General features: G+C 30.1%; 1 long non-coding RNA gene across 1 annotated transcript; it reads right to left on the reverse strand.

The window, feature by feature from the left end:
- Positions 1–740: 740 nt before the first annotated feature.
- LOC141331805 (uncharacterized) lies at positions 741–2,137 on the reverse strand. Its single transcript, XR_012355275.1, has 3 exons — positions 1,991–2,137; positions 1,041–1,151; positions 741–806 (listed from the first exon to the last, which is right to left on the reverse strand). It is a non-coding gene; the product is annotated as an uncharacterized lncRNA (long non-coding RNA).
- Positions 2,138–7,885: the final 5,748 nt, after the last annotated feature.

The raw sequence follows: 7,885 nt of genomic DNA on the forward strand, positions 1-7,885 counted from the left end.
TCACTAATGTAGAGGGCAGCTATACATTTAAATGAGTCGAGTGGTCAATAAATGCAAGCTCATACATAAGTAACCAAGTTAATTGATTCAGACAGGATCAAAAGTGTCATCCAAATGAATGATTTGTTTGTCAATTTACAGTAGATGAAAACAATTGCTAACCTACAACAAACCCCAGATTTATACCACCAAAAAAAAAAAAAAAAAAAGTCAGCTTGTGGGAGGCAAAAGAGACTGTCCCCTCTCTGAAAATGTAACCCCAGGCCTCGCATTTAGAAAGCGTTACATTACTTTAATTAACACAGTTTTAGTCTTAAATTTGTGACCCTGGACCACAAAAGTAAGTCTTAAGTAGCACAGGTATATTTGTAGCAACAGCCAAAAATACATTTTATGGGTCAAAATGATCAATTTTTCTTTTACGCCAAAAGTCATTAGTCTATTAAGTAAATATAATGTTCCTACTGCAAATATCTAAACTTAATTTCTGATACCTAATATGCATTGCAATGAAATACATTTAGACAACTGTAAAGGCATATTTCTCAACATTTTGATTTTTTTGCATCCTCAGATTCTCAGCCAAATATAGTTTTGTGGTCCAGGGTCACCTTTTATAATAACTTGTTTTCTGTACTCTCTTTTTTAACACTGCCTCCACCTTTTCCTCAGAAACCCCCCCTGTAATACACAACTAAAATAGCGATTCAGTGGTCTATTATTCAATTCTCCAAGCGTACCTGTTGCCGACAGACTTGGGATAGTGCTGAGGTGCACCCCTACCTCCTCCTCCGCCCGAAGAAGCACTACAAAAGTGAAAATTCCTATTTTGAGTTTTATTTAAATAACCCCGAGTCCTTTCCCAGTTTATATACCCCACATCCCAGGAAGCCATGTATGAAACATAAGTTCTATCTGACCATCAGCTTCATTAAAACGCCACCACTGTGTATCTTCCTAACTAAACCTTAGCTAAATTAATGATCTTCTGAAAAGGCACAAGGTGCATAAAAACAGTGTATAATAAGTGAATTATGTACCTGAAACGAGAAGCACCCCCCTCTGCAATCACACTCTCCACTTTGGCGGCTTGACAATGAAAGATCCTCAAAAAGAATGAGAGTGAAAGGGTGGGGGTGTAGAAACACGGCCTAAAAAGAGAGAAAATCACTTCATTTATATAACCACACACTCACAAAATAAATAAAAATGACAAGCTTTTGAGTTTAACCGAAACGTATAGAAGTGATTAAATAGCTCCGAAAAATGACAATGCGGATAAATGTAAAGAACTGAACTGCCATCAAATCTGAACAAAGCACAAGGCCTCTGCCATGAGCTCAGATTTCACAAAAGAGCCTTGATTTATTGAACAACGCATTGGAGCTGCATTATAATTTTTTATTAAAAGGTTCACTGTCAGTTCATAAAGATTACATACGGACTGTATAAATGAATGTACGTTTTATAATTATGATGGACAATTATTAAATCACACACTCAGTTGTTGTCATACAGCTCTTCTCGTGTATTAGCATTAAAGCTAATTATCGCATACGAGAGAAGAGCCACGATCGGGTCATTTAACGGTTGAAGTCAACTCAGCAAACAAGTGGACACTAAAACCAGGGATCAAGCTTAATAGCGGATCACTTGGTATTATAATATATGCCGTTTTATAGTCAAACGTGCGGTTTACCGGCAGGGTGGTGCGACTGAACAGCTGATCTAATAACCGGACGCCATTTTCTCATAAAGGAATATAAAGCTAGTCAGCACAGCCGCACAATCAACATATAAACACAGCAGCTCACACACAACCGTAAACCTGTGTGTTTAACCCTGTAACGGCGGTCAGTTCACCGGGATAACGGGATGTATCTGTTCTAGGTCTAGCGAACGTAGAAAGCAAGAACATGCGAGCAATCGGAGCCATTTTACAGCAGCAGCAGCCCAGTGGCTAATGTAAGTCAGATTAGAATAAGCTTACCTTTTCTAAAAGAACTTCAGCTTTGATGGTGTTGGGTTACCAAAGAAGGAAAGAAAAAAGATGAGGAAATTAAACTAATTTTATTTAAACGTTAATAATAGTATGGATAAAGAACAGTGCGCCTTGAGGTAACACTGGCCGCACCGGTATGAGGAGGAGAACTGTGTGATCTGACGTCACGGACAGCCGCAACTTTATTCACTGGACGCGTCAAACCTGCTGGGTGGTACGTCACCATCAAGTTTCGCTGCACCTACACTGGACAAAAAAATGGGATGCCAAAGGAGTGGAGAGGATTTTGATTCGCTTCAGCGACTCGAGTCTTTCGAGCCAGTTCATCAAAAAGATTCAATCAGTGGTCCTCCTTTTTCCGCAGTTTATCGTTTCGCCAGTAGGTGGCGACAAGTCTTTGTGAGTAGTAAGTCATTGAATCATTTACTGCCATGAAGTAGGCATCTTGTGAATTAGCAAATTTTACTATACCAATATTTTTTAATTGGCTGTTAAATTTTTAAATGGGAATATTACACGACACGCCTAATCGACTGCTACAAATACTGACCAAACAAAATACTGATTTTTGACTTTTTACTATACCCATATTTAAAATTGGCATCAAATTACCGAAACTAATCATATTATCCTATTATACACAATGCATATTAACAAATTTACTAAGATACAAAAAAGTTTTAAGAACCAAAAGCATTTTTTTTGACAGGAAAGCTATAATTTTTCATTCATTTTGTCAACTGGGACTTGTAACAAGATCATTTTTATCATCGTAAAATATAAACAATAAATTATGAATTTTAATAATGTCCTTACATCTAGGTGGCGACTCGTTTTTTTTTTTTTTTTTGAGCCATTGAATCATTTACGATTCGTTAAACATCAAATTACTGAAACTAATCATATTATCCTATTATACACAATACATATTAACAAATTTACTAAACGTTTTAGGAACCAAAAGCATTTTTTTTGGATAACTATAATTTTTCATTCATTTTGTCAACTGGAACTTGTAACAAGATAATTTTCATCATCGTAAAGTATAAACAATAAATTATGAATTTTAATAATGTCCTTACATGTAGGTGGCGACTCATTTTTTTCAAGCCATTGAATCATTTACGATTCGTTAAACATCAAATTAACGAAACTAATCATATTATCCTATTATACACAATACATATTAACAAATTTACTAAACGTTTTAGGAACCAAAAGCATTTTTTTTGGATAACTATAATTTTTCATTCATTTTGTCAACTGGAACTTGTAACAAGATAATTTTCATCATCGTAAAGTATAAACAATAAATTATGAATTTTAATAATGTCCTTACATGTAGGTGGCGACTCATTTTTTTCAAGCCATTGAATCATTTACGATTCGTTAAACATCAAATTAACGAAACTAATCATATTATCCTATTATACACAATACATATTAACAAATTTACTAATATACAAAAAAGTTTTAAGAACCAAAAGCATTTTTTTTTTGACAGGAAAGCTATAATTTTTCATTCATTTTGTCAACTGGGACTTGTAACAAGATCATTTTTATCATCGTAAAATATAAACAATAAATTATGAATTTTAATAATGTCCTTACATCTAGGTGGCGACTCGTTTTTTTTTTTTTTTGAGCCATTGAATCATTTACGATTCGTTAAACATCAAATTACTGAAACTAATCATATTATCCTATTATACACAATACATATTAACAAATTTACTAAACGTTTTAGGAACCAAAAGCATTTTTTTTGGATAACTATAATTTTTCATTCATTTTGTCAACTGGAACTTGTAACAAGATAATTTTCATCATCGTAAAGTATAAACAATAAATTATGAATTTTAATAATGTCCTTACATGTAGGTGGCGACTCATTTTTTTCAAGCCATTGAATCATTTACGATTCGTTAAACATCAAATTAACGAAACTAATCATATTATCCTATTATACACAATACATATTAACAAATTTACTAAACGTTTTAGGAACCAAAAGCATTTTTTTTGGATAACTATAATTTTTCATTCATTTTGTCAACTGGAACTTGTAACAAGATAATTTTCATCATCGTAAAGTATAAACAATAAATTATGAATTTTAATAATGTCCTTACATGTAGGTGGCGACTCATTTTTTTCAAGCCATTGAATCATTTACGATTCGTTAAACATCAAATTAACGAAACTAATCATATTATCCTATTATACACAATACATATTAACAAATTTACTAATATACAAAAAAGTTTTAAGAACCAAAAGCATTTTTTTTTTGACAGGAAAGCTATAATTTTTCATTCATTTTGTCAACTGGGACTTGTAACAAGATCATTTTTATCATCGTAAAATATAAACAATAAATTATGAATTTTAATAATGTCCTTACATCTAGGTGGCGACTTGTTTTTTTCAAGCCATTGAATCATTTACGATTCGTTAAACATCAAATTACCAAAACTAATCATATTATCCTATTATACACAATACATATTAACAAATTTACTAAGATACAAAAAAGTTTTAAGAACCAAAAGCATTTTTTTTTTGACAGGAAAGCTATAATTTTTCATTCATTTTGTCAACTGGGACTTGTAACAAAATAATTTTTATCGTCACAAAATATAAACAATAAATTATGAATTTTAATAATGTCCTTACATCTAGGTGGCGACTCGTTTTTTTTCGCGCCATTGAATCATTTACGATTCGTTAAACATCAAATTACCAAAACTAATCATATTATCCTATTATACACAATACATATTAACAAATTTACTAAAAGTTTTAGGAACCAAAAGCATTTTTTTTGGACAGCAAAACTATAATTTTTCATTCATTTTGTCAACTGGAACTTGTAACAAGATAATTTTTATCATCGTAAAGTATAAACAATAAATTATGCATTTTAATAATGTCCTTACATCTAGGTGGCGACTCGTTTTTTTCAAGCCATTGAATCATTTACGATTCGTTAAACATCAAATTACCAAAACTAATCATATTATCCTATTATACACAATACATATTAACAAATTTACTAAGATACAAAAAAGTTTTAAGAACCAAAAGCATTTTTTTTTTGACAGGAAAGCTATAATTTTTCATTCATTTTGTCAACTGGGACTTGTAACAAAATAATTTTTATCGTCACAAAATATAAACAATAAATTATGAATTTTAATAATGTCCTTACATCTAGGTGGCGACTCGTTTTTTTTCGCGCCATTGAATCATTTACGATTCGTTAAACATCAAATTACCAAAACTAATCATATTATCCTATTATACACAATACATATTAACAAATTTACTAAAAGTTTTAGGAACCAAAAGCATTTTTTTTGGACAGCAAAACTATAATTTTTCATTCATTTTGTCAACTGGAACTTGTAACAAGATAATTTTTATCATCGTAAAGTATAAACAATAAATTATGAATTTTAATAATGTCCTTACATGTAGGTGGCGACTCATTTTTTTCGCGCCATTGAATCATTTACGATTCGTTAAACATCAAATTACCAAAACTAATCATATTATCCTATTATACACAATACATATTAACAAATTTACTAAAAGTTTTAGGAACCAAAAGCATTTTTTTTGGACAGCAAAACTATAATTTTTCATTCATTTTGTCAACTGGAACTTGTAACAAGATAATTTTTATCATCGTAAAGTATAAACAATAAATTATGAATTTTAATAATGTCCTTACATCTAGGTGGCGACTCGTTTTTTTCAAGCCATTGAATCATTTACGATTCGTTAAACATCAAATTAATGAAACTAATCATATTATCCTATTATACACAATACATATGAACAAATTTACTAAGATACAAAAAAGTTTTAAGAACCAAAAGCATTTTTTTTGACAGGAAAGCTATAATTTTTCATTCATTTTGTCAACTGGGACTTGTAACAAAATAATTTTTATCGTCACAAAATATAAACAATAAATTATGAATTTTAATATTGTCCTTACATCTAGGTGGCGACTCGTTTTTTTCAAGCCATTGAATCATTTACGATTCGTTAAACATCAAATTAACGAAACTAATCATATTATCCTATTATACACAATACATATGAACAAATTTACTAAGATACAAAAAAGATTTAAGAACCAAAAGCATTTTTTTTGACAGCAAAGCTATAATTTTTCATTCATTTTGTCAACTGGGACTTGTAGCAAAATATTTTTTATCGTCGTAAAATGTAAACAATAAATTATGAATTTAATAATGTCCTTACATCTAGGTGGCGACTCGTTTTTTTTTTTTTTTGAGCCATTGAATCATTTACGATTCGTTAAACATCAAATTACCAAAACTAATCATATTATTATACACAATACATATTAACAAATTTACTAAGATACAAAAAAGTTTTAAGAACCAAAAGCATTTTTTTTTTTGACAGGAAAGCTATAATTTTTCATTCATTTTGTCAACTGGGAGTTGTAACAAGATCATTTTTATCATCGTAAAATATAATCAATAAATTATGAATTTAATAATGTCCTTACATCTAGGTGGCGACTCGTTTTTTTTTTTTTTTTTTTGAGCCATTGAATCATTTACGATTCGTTAAACATTAAATTACCAAAACTAATCATTTTATCCTATTATACACAATACATATTAACAAATTTACTAAGATACAAAAAAGATTTAAGAACCAAAAGCATTTTTTTGACAGCAAAGCAATAATTTTTCATTCATTTTGTCAGGGACTTGTAGCAAAATATTTTTTATCGTCGTAAAATGTAAACAATAAATTATGAATTTTAATTATGTCCTTACATTATTTTATTGTGTATGGTCATTAGTATTTATTTTATTGTATTTATTCATTTATTTCTACTTTAGCATTTGCAATAAAACCATGGTAACTACAAAATTAAGCATGGTTTTACTGCAGTAACCATGGTTTAACTATGTTTTTGTAGTAAAATCACAGTAACTATAAAATTAACCATGGTTTTACAGTATTGACAGTGAAATCATTGTAAATAATTATAGTTTCACTATGTTTTTGTAGTAAAATCACGGTAACTACAAAATTAACCATGGTTTTGTCATAGTAATGACAAAATAAACCACACATCTAGCTTAACTGTGTTTTCTAGTAAAACCATAAAACACAAAATGAAATATGATTGTACAATATGTGTATTGCATGATTTTGTAAAGAAAAATAAATAAAGAAATGAAAGGAAATAATAATAAATAAAAGAATGGCTTTTATTGTCACTGTATAGTGACTCGAGTCTTCCAAGCCAGTTAATCAAAAAGATTCATTGATATTTATTCAGTGGGTCTCCTTTTCTGCAGTTTATCGTTTCGCCAGTAGGTGAAGTCTTTTTGAGTACCGGTAGTTGAACCATTTACTTCGTTATTGTAGGCATGAAATGAAATCTCCATAGGCTATCTATTTTTTAAATGTATGTTATCAGGGCCGTTTCTAGCCATTTTGACGGCTCGAGGTCCAGCAATGAACCCTCCTCTCCAGCTGAGGTCCGGACAATTATATATAAATAAAAACAATTTATGGTTTTTGCCAGACCAGGGTAGGCTATCTGCAGGATATTTAAGCTTAAATTCTAGACTTTTAAAGACCTTTGTAAGACCTGCACACAAAAAATAAATGAATGAATAAATAAAATGACTGTAAAAAGCATGATTTACAATTTAGATGCAGGTTTCACAAAACAAAAAGATTTATGAAATGATAAACTTCACATTTCAGCCTTCATGAGTCAAAAGTACCAATTCTTAATTAATGAATTTAAACAATTATAAATCAAGTATTATATTAATTAAATAACATATACATATATTTTACTGCCTTAATTGTTTA

This window comes from Garra rufa, chromosome 3 (genome assembly GCF_049309525.1).
Source record: "Garra rufa chromosome 3, GarRuf1.0, whole genome shotgun sequence".
NCBI classification, from domain to species: domain Eukaryota; kingdom Metazoa; phylum Chordata; class Actinopteri; order Cypriniformes; family Cyprinidae; genus Garra; species Garra rufa.